This window comes from Silene latifolia, chromosome X (genome assembly GCF_048544455.1).
Source record: "Silene latifolia isolate original U9 population chromosome X, ASM4854445v1, whole genome shotgun sequence".
NCBI classification, from domain to species: domain Eukaryota; kingdom Viridiplantae; phylum Streptophyta; class Magnoliopsida; order Caryophyllales; family Caryophyllaceae; genus Silene; species Silene latifolia.
Window position 1 is genome coordinate 221,381,750 of NC_133537.1, and position 14,584 is coordinate 221,396,333.

General features: G+C 39.1%; 1 non-coding gene across 1 annotated transcript; it reads right to left on the reverse strand.

The window, feature by feature from the left end:
* Nucleotides 1-556: 556 nt before the first annotated feature.
* On the reverse strand, nt 557-663 carry LOC141626013 (small nucleolar RNA R71). The gene has a single exon (XR_012535747.1). It is a non-coding gene; the product is annotated as a small nucleolar RNA R71 (small nucleolar RNA).
* Nucleotides 664-14,584: the final 13,921 nt, after the last annotated feature.

A 14,584-nucleotide genomic window follows, 5' to 3' on the forward strand; every position in this document is an offset into this window, starting at 1 on the left:
TACAAAGAGATTTGTTACCTTTTGACCGTGAAATCGAAAGAACCTTGACGAATAATAGGAGACTTGTTAGGAGGAATTTGGGAGGTGTTGGTGAAGTTGTTCAACCCACTAGTGAGTTTGTCAATCCTTTCGCAATAGAAGGAGAAGAGAACCCATTAAACAATACCACACAAAATCCACCTACAATGCCTAAATTCTCGTCACACTCTATACCCACCGAGGAGGATCTACCAAATGGTACTCCTACCCCACAACATCTTACCGGAAACTTTATTGCCAAGTCCGCCTTCATCCAACTAGTTGAGAGGAGCCAATTCGGGGGAATGCCTAGTGAGGACCCTCATTCTCATATGGAAACATTTTGTGATTATTGTGAAGCTATCTCTCAAACGGGCGTGACTCAAGACCAAATAAGATGGGTCTTATTTCCTTTTTCGTTAATCGGCACCGCAAAGCAATGGTTGAAGGGCCTTGATAAGGCCACCCTTGGAATAGATTCTTGGAAGAAGCTAGCTCTAGCTTTCTACAAAAATTCTACCCAAAGGAAAAGACCAATATGCTAAGAGCTCAAATTACGGGTTTTAAGCAAAGGGATGAAGAATCTTTGTATGAAGCTTGGGAGCGGTTCAAAGGTATTTGTCGCTCATGTCCTCACCATGGACTTAGCGAATGGTTTTTAGTGCAACAATTTTGGAATGGTTTATATGAAGATTCAAGGAACATTCTCAATATGGGATCAAATGGAATGTTCACCGAAGTTGATGACAATCAAACATGGAACAAGATTGAGGAAATGGCGGTCCATAATTCGCAATATAGTAGGCCTCGCAAGGCTACTAGAGGAAAGTATGAAGTGGACACCGTTACTCAATTGGGTGCTCAACTTAGTGCTCACATTGACACAATCAACTTGAAGTTTGAACAAGCTATGGCTAGACTTGAGGAAAGCTAAAAATCATCAAAGCATCATGTCAATGCCATGACGGCATCCTCATCAATCCCAAGCGGGATATGTGAGAATTGTGGAACCTTGGGTCATGACTCAAGTGAATGTAGGGGAACAACCGAGCAAGTCAATGCTTTACAAGCTTACAAAAGCGGTACCCCTTATTCAAATTTTTACAATGAAAACACCAAGTTCCATCCAAATCTCTCATACAAAAGCCAAAATGTCCAAAACCCTCAAACAACATACACTCCACCACCCATGAGAAATCAAAACCAAAGACCCTTTTTCAATCAAAACCAAGGTTACCAAAATCAAAATCCATACAATCACCACAATGACCAAAGTTTTGATGTCCAAAAAGCGGTCCTTCAAATGCAAAAGAATCAACAAGAATTTTTCACCCAAATGCAAAAAGATAGCCAAGCAAAAGACACCACCATCAACAACATTCTAGCTCACACCAAGATGTTGGAAACACAATTGACCCAACTAGCATCTTCGAGCTCACAAAGACAAAAGGGGCAATTACCACCTCAAGGTAATCCCCCTAGACATGAAACGGTTAGTGCCATTCACTTGAGAAGTGGTACAAGATATGAAGCACCGAAAGAGCAAGTTGAGGATGAAGTTGTGAGAGCTAGTGAGAATGAAGTTGTGGTGCAAAGTCCCAAAGAAGGGGAATCATCAAAAGAAGAAAGCTCAAAGAAAAATGAAGACAAAGCCAAAGAAAAGGAGCCCATTGTGATTAGACTTCCTTTTCCAAGTCGACAAGCCAAGCCTAAATTTGATGATCAACTTGGAAAGTTCATGGAAATTGTGAAGAACTTAGAAGTCTCAATTCCTTTCACGGAATTAATCAATCACGTTCGGGCCTATGCAAAGTACATGAAAGATATCCTCACAAAGAAGAAGTCGATCCGGAAACTTGAGACTATCGCCTTCACTAAGGTGAGTAGTGCAATACTTCAAGGGAGTTCACCTCCAAAGTTAAAGGATCCGGGAAGCTTCTCAATACCGTGTACCATTGGCGACACAACGATCAACAAAGCCTTATGTGATCTAGGGGCTAGTGTGAGTGTCATGCCGTACTCGGTAAGTAAAAGGTTGGGAATGGGAGAGCTTAAATGTACCAATATCACTCTTCAAATGGCCGATAGATCGACGAAGACACCGCTAGGGATATGGGAAGATGTCCCCGTGCGAATTGGGAAGTTTTTCATCCCGGTGGACTTTGTCATTGTTGATATGGAGGAAGATTCCAACATTCCAATCATCTTAGGAAGACCTTTCCTACACACCGCGGGTGCGGTGATTGATGTGAAGCATGGAGAGCTCACTCTAGAAGTGGGAGATGAAAGCATAACTTTTAATCTTGACAAGACCATGAGAGCTCCTCGTTTGCATGAGCCATGTTTCATGATTGATCATTATAGCCGGAAAGATGAGAAGAAGAAATCGGAACTCCAATGGAGGAAGAAAGTTGAAGATGCTCCATTCAAAGAGCAAGTGAATTGTGACAAGGAGAGCTTGCAAAGCTCATCAAAATCAACCAAGGAAGAAGATGATGGCCTCATTGGCCAAGAGAAGAAATTGGGAGAGTTGTCTCCATCCAAGCAAGAGATTTTCAATGATCAACTCAATGAAGTTTGTGGTCTTTGGGACGACGAATTTGAAGGGATCTTTAATCCCTACATTGGGCATGCCATCGATCATGATCAACAACAAGGGCCACGGTCTATTGAGGACCTCTACCATAACAATGAACAAGCTTTTGATTACTTCTTCAAGGTGTTAAGCAACATCAACAACACCTTGAACATGCCTCCTTGACATCTCATCAAGAATGAGAGTTTGGTGGAGTCCTCCCTAAACCACCACTTGTAAATATTTCTAACTCCCTAACTTACATTTAATTTTTGCATTGCATTTTTGTCATTTTTGGATTTATTTTTACTTTGATCAAAATAATTGTCATGAAAAGAGAGAAGTGAGGGAGGGACTAATGATTTAATTGATGTGTAGTGCTTTACCTTAGTGTGGGGATGGCAATTGCCTAGGCTATTCATGCCTTAGTAGTGCCCCGCAATGAAGAACACAAGATTTGAAAGAAAGAAAGAATGATAAGGGAATGCGTTGGTGCACGGATGGACTGAACGTGTACACAAGGACCAATCCGAGCGGATTCCCGAGAATCCGCCCGTCTCTGAGAGGATCCGAGCGTCTGCACGAGAAGACGCCCGTCTTGGGCTAAGCTGAAAACCGCAAAATTCTTGATCGTTGAAGAATCCGAGCGGATTCTCGGAAAGACGCCCGTCTCACGTAATCCGTCCGTCTTGTGGACAATCCGCCCGTCTTGCGGTGAAGAAAAACAAAGAAAAATCTCGGACAAGAATCCGTCCGTCTCAAGCGAAATCCGCCCGTCTCGTCTCGGCGAGAATCCGAACGGATTCCCTGAATCCGCCCGTCTCTAGGCGGGATTTTTGAAAATTTGAAGTGAAGAATCCGGCGGATTGCGCCTATCCGCACGGATTGTCCCCGCGTCCTAATATTGTCGAGTTCTTTAAATACCCACCCCACCTTCATTCATTCATTCATTCACTCATAAACACTACCCATAACATCAAAACCCTCATCCTCTCCATCTCAAAAACAAAAACCCTCAACAAAACTCACCAAAATCAAATCAAACCATCTTTCAAATAACAAATCAATCACTCCATCTTCATTAATAATCAAAACCAAGAACAAAATCTTCACCTTTGAATTGATTTTTGTTCTCATAAAGGCAAAGCCTTTCACTTTCAAAATCGATTTGGGCATTCTACAAATTGAAGATTTTTGATCTTTTTCTTGGTTAGCTCATCAAATGGCAAGAACAAAGGGAGCAACAAAAGCAAAGGCAAAGGCAACAAAGGCACCAAAGACTACAACTCTCTCTCAAAGGCAAAAAGCTCTACAAATGAAGAAGGCTTTGGCAATGGTGGTATCAACACCAAGCTTGGAAGTGCAACCACCTCAACAAATTCCTATGGAAGCATCGCCCTCTACTCCGGTAATTAATCAACTCTTGCATTATCCGGAGGTAACATTCATTTCCGACTCCCATAGAAATACATTTGTCAAGTTTGCTATGAGACAAATTCAATCCACCAAATTCATATGCCAAGATGCTTTAGAGAAGTTGGGTATTCTTGAACAAACAAGAGTCTTTTTCAATGCCATGGGTTTAAAGAAATTGTTTGAAATGGAGGAAGTAACATACCCCTCCCTTGTCTTGGAATTCTTAAGTTCTTTAAAAGTGACAAAAGTTGAGAATAGGGAAAATATTGAGTTTCGTCTAGCTAACACTAGTAGACGCATTTCCTTTAGGAATTGGGTGCAATTTTGGGTCTTAGCGATGAACATAAATTCTATAAGCAATATGGGAAGTATGATCCCGAGCCTCTTTGGGAGGCAATCTCCGGGAAGAAATTTGAAGATTTTAAAGCTTGTCGTGCTCTTTTGGTCCATCATCCGGGCATAAGAATATGGCACAAAGTTGTGGGAAATACCATAATTGCTAGGAAAGACACCAATCATTTCACGGGACTCGATTTTATTCTCCTTGAATCAACTTTGAATATTGGAAGAATTCACACCAAGCCTTACAATTCTTTGAGGCTATTGGTTGATAGATGGCTCCATATAGATAGTGGGAAGAAGGGTCAAACCGTAATTGTTAATGGCGGCCTTGTCACGGTCCTAGCCAAGCACTTTGATCCTGATTTCAATAAGGATAGCAAGTACAAGGCTAAGGATGGTGGCCACCTTATTGATATGTCCACCTTGATTAACAAGTTTAAGTGGGTTGTTCACAATTCCCTTGATACCAAGTATGGGTGGCTTACAAGTGAGGCTCGATCATTCACTTTACCCGCAAAGATTTGCCGTCTTAGTGTCCACCGGACCAACTATTTACTTCCCTATCCGAAGAAGCCGAGTACATCATTCAACAACAAAAGGGTGATCATGAAACCCCCTCCTCTTCCATTGTTATACCACCTTACCCCTATGATTATGAAGAGTTCAAACCACAAGGAATTGAAATTGGAAAAGACTATGTAACTCTTCTTATGCAAACCATGCACAAGCAAGCTTATGAAGATCGGAAGAATGCTTATTTGGCTCAATATCCTCCCCTCCTACATCTAGCTAGGCAAGGACTCCTTGATCCATCTTGTCCTTTGCCTAGTTGGGCGGATAGAGAAGCTTTGTTTCCGGGTGCATCTAGGGACGTGGTGGAAGACAATGAGGTTGTTGGAAATGATGAGGAGATTGATGATAATATTGAGGAAGAAGCAAGTGGAGATGAAGAAAGAGATGGTGAAGATGGTGAAGATAATGATGAGGAAGATGATGATGAAGAAAGCAAAGAAGAAAGTGCCAAGGAAAGTGGCAATGTGACCACTTCTCATGAGGGAAGTGGTGATGATAGTAGCATGATGGAAGACTAGCCTTGGAGATTCCTACTCTCCCACGGTTTGTCTATATCTCTTTGTATTTTATTTTCATTTTGATCATTGTTGGTTTAGTCCTAGCAACATCAAAGGACTCACACCTCGGTTCCTTTGAGGTGTTCTTTATTGTTCCCACTTTTGTAAAATCCAAAATGACAATCTAGTCTCATGCATAGCATAGCATGTGCATGAACTCCCCCATGCTTTGACATTAGCAATAGTGTCTTGCTTGGTTTGGGGAAGTTAATGCATACGCAACGGGAGGTAATTTAAATTATCCTCTCCGTCATAACAAAAACCATGCATCATGTAGTATAGCTTAGTGTAGAATTGCATTTAGTATAGAAATCATGCATCATTCTTGCATAATTTCCATCATTTTGGCCATTGAGGACAATGCCCATATTAGTGTGGGGATGGGAATTCTAACACTTAACTTTTATTCAAAAACCATAAAAATTGAAAAATTTCAAAAATCATAAAAATTTGAAAAATTGAAAAACCAAAAACAAGTTCATTTCCTATATATTGTTTTGTATATATTGTGTTTGTTTCATCCTTGTTCACTTTGATTGACTACGCCACATCCGAGACATGAGGATATTGAAGACCGCATGGTATGATCTTTCCAATCTCCTTTTTCCTCTTTATGTTAATGACTATGTGGCTTTATTTTGATTGATGCGGTAAAACAATGTGAATTTAGGACTTGCATTTAGATTGTTTGTCATATTAGTTGGTAGAATCATATGCATTAGGATGTTTATATGATAGTTGCATCATGGCATGTAGTTGCATGTTAGAAAAATTTTGCGAAAACCGTCTACTTTGGAAGCTTGACAAGTGTATATAGGCCCTAGTAGATGCTTTTTATTCTTAAGACTTTGCTTGTTAGAATGCTTGTAAAACACCCTAGGATGTGTCATGCTAGTATCCTTTGACCCATGGTTTAAGGCCGAGTCAAGAGTACCTTGTGGTGTGATAACTCCTTGGCTACCGTTTATTCCAAGGTGACCCTTGAAACCATGCATACTTCTATCATTCATCCATATTCTACCATACATTTTTGTCATCAAAGGGAATGGGCACAAAACAAAAAGAAATCAATTTGAGTTCAATGAAATGAAAAGTGAAAGAAAGTTTGCAAAAATGCATCAAAAGAAAAGAGGAGCAAAAATAGAACTCCTAAAGCTTCAAAAATAAGGCACCCTCGTTACTAATTGGGGTGACTTTGAAAATGTTCAAAAAAGAAAATGCAAAAAGTTGTCAAGTATTGAAATGCCAAAAATCAAAAAGAAATGGCAAAGAAAGTGTTCTCAAAAAGTCAAATGCCAAAGAAATTTGGGGGGAAAACAAAAACAAAAGCAAACTCCCAAAATGAAACTCAAACATCTATCGATCCCTTTATCCATCATATCCATTTTTGTGCATGGTAGAGAGGGGACGACCCTTCTTCTTGTCTAGGCAAGAGGGGGAATTCCGCGATCCTCCAGTGTTTCTAACACCATAAGGAGTCTACTCTTGACAAAAGCATTTAACGATTGAGGACAAAGGTACCCTAGCTTGACACCTTTTGGAGGTGATTTATTGGTATCCTTCTAGGCTTAGTAGTTTGAACAAATTGCATCTATGAAGGATTGTGTACCCTTGAATTGCTTCCCTTGTAGATAATTTCCGCCACTTAGATGAGGAAAGTGGCTATTCTTTTTGTAGATGCATCCATTACTTGATTTTGTGTGCTTAATGTTTGGATGTGTCGCCATTTTGGCAAGACCCACCTTGCCTTGCAAGAAGGCATCCTACCTCATGGTTGTCTTGTTGTGAGTTGAAGGGGCGGAGTGAGACCCGCTAATTGTCTCATATCGGCTATTATTATTAGGTTAGATTAGTTTTGGTCCTAGTCTTTGTCACCTCTTTACTCGGGACGAGCAAAGGTTCGGTTTGGGGATATTTGATGCGACCATAATTGGCGCATATTTAGCCCCGAATTACCATTGTTTCCATGCTTTTTAGTGCCTATTTGGGTCATTTCTTATCTTTAGTTCTTTGTTTTGCATATTCTTTGAGATTTTGATCCCTTGGTAGGAAAGGAGTAAGAATCTTGCATTTTCATGGCAAAACAAGGCTAAATTGATCATATTCAATGACCAAGCATCAAGGAGAGACAAGACTAGAAGGCCTTTGTACATAGCATAGTAGAAGAGCATTGTTGAGAAAAGGATCCTTGAGTCCCCAAGGAAATCCCCAAGGAATTCATGAAGAAAAGGGAAGAAAAAGAAGAAGGAAAGCTGCTGAGCTACAATCCGAACGGATTGTAGAGAATCCGTCCGTCCTCGCCAGTCCGAGCGTCCTCACCAGGAATCCGCTCGGATTGCCCATGCCCAGTCCGTGCGTCCTGTTCCTTGATCCGCTCGGATTGTCCATCCCAGATCCGGCCGTCCCGACTCGGTACCGACGGATCACAAAGACAAAGACAGATTTCGTTCTTCAAGCTACGAAATGAAGAAGCCCTTCTCTCGGACAATCCCGGAGGCTCCTTGCTCAACTTAAAAAGTGTAATTACTAGTTTAGCCCTTAGTTAACCCTAATGCATCCTCCTAATTTGCACTATAAATACCCCATTAGTCTAATTAGAGGAGCATGTTCTTCTTATCAATAATTAGTGTAGTTAATATCAATCAAATCTCTCTTCAATATTGTAATCAAATATTAATCAAGTTTTAATCCAAGTTTTAGTTCCTTAATCTCTCTCTTGTTCTTACTTTATTTTGGGTAATTGAGGATTATTTGGGTTATTATTGGGAGATTGACAACCTCTCAATCTAGGATTCAAGTACTTCTATTATTCTTGCTTTATTATTGGAATCATTAGTAGGTATAATCTCTTAATCCCTTTTTAATTATTGCTAATTACTTTCATTTATTCATCATGTTTCATTATGTTAGTATGATTGACAACCTTTCTAGCATGATCAATATGATAATGAGTGAGTAGTCTCTTAGCTAGGGTTTAATGGGTGATTAGGGGAAACCAACATGGGGAATGATTCATGCTTAAATTAATATGCTTTCATATCTTATTTGCTTGCTTGTTTTGATCTTAATGCATGCACATGTTATATTTGATGAAATGCTAAGCCTATGAATCCTTGCATTTACTATCATCTTCTATCCTTTCAACTTGACTTGTAAGACATAACCCAACTCGAGTCTTGTTAGACCATGCATGTGTTAAGTAGGGAAGATTAAGTCGACTTGTAGGTGTTGTACAATCCAAGAGATTCGGCTCCGGGACCCAAACTTTCCTAGGATTGTAAGATATAACCCAACTCAATCCATCACAACAATAATTGCTTGCTTATAACTTGAGAACATGTTTGTATGATCATATCCCATGATTCCCCTATGAACCCATGACACCCTAGTGCTTTTAATCAATTGTTTACACCCTTATTTCATTTACCTTGTTAGTTTATTTTCATTGCTATTTTAGTTTAGTAACCTTCTACATCAACCCAATTTGTGACACCCCTAGACACCGCTAGTTACAATAGAATCTTCATTTCAATACCCGTCCCTTGGGATCCGACCTTTACTTGCCTCTTTACTAATTGTAGAGTTGTTTGTGAAGTATAAATTGTGTTTTGTATCGACCATTGACCAACGACCACATATGCTTAATTGTGAACACCAAATGGCTCCGATCACCTCTTTTAATGGATATATTATTTTTATTGTCGTTTTAGTACATTTTAAAATACCTGGCCCTATTTTTATCTTACAAGAAACAATAGTGAACTTGAGTAGTTTTAACAACTACTCCAAATAATTTAAAGGAAAAAAAGGCTACATTTATTTAAAATATCACATTTTATGTTCTTAATAATATACTTTGTAATATATATATATATATAAGATTAGATTTGGGACAAAAAGTAAGAGAGTAAAGTAAGGATCATAACTTTATAAGTGAACTCTAATAACTATTATTAGTAGTATAAAATGAGCAAAACTAATTGCACATTTCTTGGAATCACGCAATAAAATAGAGATTTATGCATATACAATTACAAACATAGATGCTTCATATTCGATCATTCATCCAAAAGTATAATCAAAACAATACTGTTATACTTCATACGAAATATTAGCCTTTTCTAATTCATGAGAAAATAAAATATAAACAAATCATTTAAAAAAATATTTATCCAAAAAACATTGTGAGTTAAATAATAATATATTTGATGGAAAATAAAATAAAATGATTTAAAGACTTAAAAGCATTGGAATTGGAACAATGAACTGGAGAATAATAATCGGTTTCTAACTAATTACTAATCATGCAAAATATTTATTATGCATATTATAACACTATGATAAGATCAAATTGACATATGTGCATCGTATTTTAACACTTTGACTAAACAATTTGATCTCTAACATGTTTGACAAAATAAAAGTAGAACACATAAGTTTTACAAAGGAGGCTAAATTGTAGGAAACAGTGAAAGACAATAATGTAACATGTCTGACTCATCTCATATTTGCTGATGATCTAATGATCTTTACTAGAGGGGATGTTCCATCTGTTACAGCTGTGAAGGATACTCTTGCCCTATTCTCTAGTTGGTCAGGGTTGTATGCTAATGTAGAGAAAACTAACATTTACTTTGGGGGAGTTCCACCTGCTATCAAGGATCAGATTCTTCATGCCACTGGTTTTTCTGAAGGGAGCTTCCTTTTCAGGTATCTTGGCCCGCATTTAAATAGTGCAAGAAAAACAGTAGACATATATGGTCCTCTGATAAACAAAATTCAGTCTTCTATACAATATTGGACTGCCAAGTTCCTATCTTATGCTGGTAAGGTTCAGCTCATTAACTCTGTAATATTTGGTTTGGAGAATTTTTGGTGTGCTAGTGTCTTACTCCCTATCAGTGTCATTAAACAGATCAACAAGTTATGCAAGAATTTCTTCTGGTCCACTGATGGTACAAATAGGAAGCTGGTGCTTAAGGGATGGGCTAGCATTTTCTCCCCTTGGACAAAGGGAGGTCTTGATATTAAGGAACTCTTATCCTGGAATAAATCAATGATGGCTCAATGGGTCTATCACCTTACTCAACCTCAACCTGGGCTATGGTACAAATGGCATAAAGCCTACAATTTTCCTCATGGTTCCATCTGGGATACTGATAATAAGGGGCATTTCTCTGAAAGCTATAGAGACATTGTTTTGATTAAGAATGAAATAATCAGACTAGCAGGTACATCTGATGAAACTCTGATGTGACTCTTAATTGCATACATTTAGTCCCCTAATTAAGCCTATTTTGCATACTATTATAACATTCCATAGCCATTTTATCCGTCAAATGCTTTCTATTTTGCTTTTCTAGTGCATTTCGTATGTTTTTTAGGAAGGAAGATAATTAGGCGGAATTCCCGCCTCCCGTGCATATTTGGAAGATTATTGATGATATTGGATGGATTAGTATAAAAGAGGAGGCAGGAACGAAGACCAACAACACAAGAATAAGGAGTATGCAAAAGGAGGCAAAGCAAGGACCACTCTGAGGAACAATCCGAGCGGCTTAAGCAGAAGACGCTCGTCTTCCCCTCTCATGATCCGATCGTCCCGAGCAGAAGACGCTCGTCTCCTCACCTCACAATCCGAGCGTCTCCCTCCTTGATCCGAGCGGATCGTGATAGCACTAGCGTGATATGCTCATCTCCTCGCAAGACTTGCATTTCTCCACTTTAAAGCTTAGCATTGTTATTTACTAATTTATTCTTACTTAACCTAGTGATGCACCACTATATATACTCCATTTGTAATAATCAAAGAATCAAGTTTTCTTAGATTAAATCAAGTTCCCATAATAGAAAACCCTCTTAGATTAGATTAGATTAGATTAGGAGTAGATTAGAATAGATTAATCTCAATCATTCCACATTAATCTTTCCTTAATTATTGTTCAAGTTTATTATTATTGGGTAATTGAAGATTATTGGGTTATTATTAGAGAATTGACAACTCTTCATCAATCAATCAAGTTCTCTTCTTTTATTCTTTGCTTTATTATTTGAAATCATCTTCATAGGTATAATTCCCTTTTACTCTTGTTAATCGCATTCATTTATTCATCATGTTTTGCTTTGTTAATATGATTGACAACCTTATTAGCATGTTGAACTTGATAATGAGTGAGTAGTCTTCTAGCTAGGATTAATGGGCAATTAGGGGAAACAAACATGGGGAATGATTCATGCTTAATCTAATATGTTTTCATAATTAAATTGCTTGCCTATTGTGATTTCAACATATGCACATGTTATGTTCGATGAAATGCGAGCTTATGAATCCTTGCATTTATTACCCATCACCTATCTTTTTGATGTGACCCATATTTGCGCACATTTAGTCCCCTAATTGAGCCTATTTTGCATACTATTATAACATTCCATAGCCATTTTATCCATCAAATGCTTTCTATTTTGCTTTCCTATCGCTTTGTGCTTGTTTTGTAGGAAAGGAGACAATTAGGCGAAAATTCCCATCTCTTGAGCTTATTTGGAAGGACATTGACGATCTTGGTTGAACGAGTGTGGAAGAAGAGGCAAGAACTAAAGACCAACATTGTAAGAATAAGAAGTATGCGAGAGGAAGCACTCTGAACAGCAATCCGAGCGTCCAAAGCTTCAAGATGCTCGTCCTATGCCCCAACAATCCGAGCGTCCCGACCTTCAGCCGCTCGTCCTACCCTGCCCAGAATCCGAGCGTCCTACTGTGGACATGGCCCACCTGCGTATGCCCAGCCGATCTGTGGACAATGGCAGCGGTCTTTTTGAAAGCCACGCTCGGCGGCGTAAAGGTGCTTTCGACCGGATCGTTTTAGATCGGTCGGTTTCGTCTCGGTAAGGGTCTCGAAACGATTAGAGATATTCGGAGTCGTCACCAAGCATTTGTGGGATGCCTGGAACCCGTTCGAATTCCACTTTATACCTCGGTCAAATCGAAGCACAAAGCAGCGTTTTGACATAGGTACTAAAGATAAGGAAATCGTCCCTCTTTAGCATCCTATCTCTAGAATGACTCTCGTACGCCCTGGATAAGGTCGTCCACTATCCAAAGTTTCTGTGTAAGAGTTGAAGGTACGTATTGGGAAGCCCTTTAATCAGACACCCAATCCCGCCCGCGTTTAGCGTCCTCTACCGATCGATCTTGGTTGGTTGAATGCAAAAGTTGATAAAACGGTTTAAATGCATGAATGCGCATCCAATGTTTTAAACCTAACATGTGAGAGCTTTCTAAGTCGGTTTGATTTAATCCAAGTATCAAGTATAAGATGTCGAGTTGGATTAATGATTGATTTGCATGCAAGACGGAAATTAAACATCCATTTACCGTATTAGGTTTAGGGTGCATAACATGATCCATTTGTCTTAGTAAGGCATTTGGCAAATATGGTTTGAATAGTCATCTGATCCGTCCTATATCCGGGTTAACCGAGTCGGATCGTCCTAGACTAATCTTTGGAAGGGGAACAGCCTGCACTGACGGCTATAAGAGGCGCGAGCCAGCCGGCGGTGTAAGGGGCCTCCCTCTGGTTTTGAAAATGAGAAAGAAAAGGCCTCTTGAGGCGCGGGTTCGCCAACGGCTGTATGCCGTGTTCTGACTATTTAGAAAACATTATAAAACGTGTTAAAAATGGATATTTAAACCCTGTTTGATTTGAAAGGGTCGTTTAGACCTCATTTGTTGATTTGAAGAACTAGACTCGAATAATCATCATTGTTTGATAATATTCGGTGTCGGGTTCGGTCTTGACAAGCTTGACATGAATAGTTTTGAAAATGATTATGGACTAATTGTTTTAAGTCCATTTTGAATGTGATTAGTCTGTACTCATCATCGTACCCGGGATAAAATCCGGCATGGTATGTATAACCAAGGATGACTTTGTGTTGGTGACTAATATGTTTGTTTTGAAAATGTAAAGAAATGAAATAAAAGGCTTTAAAATACCTTTTAAATGTCATTAACAAAATATTATCACCGAAACACGGATTTTACCGTCATGGTATAAAGAACCAAGGGTGAAAAATGCTTTATGGTTAAAACATGTAAAATGAAACAAAAAGGTTTCGAAAATACTTGAAATGGTAAAAACCGATTACAAATATGAAAAATGGATTAAGGGAAATGACAAGAACAAACACGGTTGATCTCTGGTCTGGGCACCCCATTTAGGCACAAGCCAGTAGTTGACCTAAGGGGCTTCAGCCTCAGACCAAAAATCAGTTTTGGCTCGTTTATTCCATGTTTTGGTTCATGTTATGCATGTTTTAGCATGTTAAAGTCATGAAACGAATGAAAACATAATAAAAGAGGATTTTTACACCCTCATACTTACATGTTTGGTTATGGCGAGTGACCGACATAAGTGTAACAACTTGTTTGATCGGAAAAAACTCGGTTTAAAACCGTTTTGGTAAGTAAAAGAGTGTTTTAAATGTTTAGTGATGGTGTAGTGGTCAAAGTGGTCGGACAAGTAGTTTAATGCACGATGACGGTACCAAACAATGTGTAAGGCTCATGTTTACGATCGGTAGGTCGTAAACACGCGTCGGATTGTGACTTTAGAAGTCGAGTCGAGAATTTTAAGGGAGAAAAAAGGGGGCGGACACTCGCGTAGTCTCAAATGGGCGACATTTGAGGGGTATTTATAGGAGAATGAGTGGTTGTGTGAGTTTTGAGTGACGTGGCCACCTGGGCTGCTCAAAGAGGCGCGAGCCACGTCGCGGCACTTCAAGTTGTGTTGTCACTATCACAACAAACGCAATCATGATTTGTTTTATCCTAGGTTTTGTAGTCACATGTTTGGTAATTGACCATTCATAAATCCAGGAAAACTTAGTATAGAAGGCTTTGAGATATTTTTTTTTTGTGGTTGACTCGGTTTGACTCGTTGTTGGAGTCGGGATTTTGAATTTTCGAGTCGGTTTTTGGCTCGGTGTCGGTTTTGACTCTAGTTAGTGTCATCGCGACCCCGTCGTTGTGCATTAAACACTCCAGGTATTTTTGAAATGTTTTGTTTTCGAAATCGTTTTAAGTTTTCCGACGTAAAGTTGTACA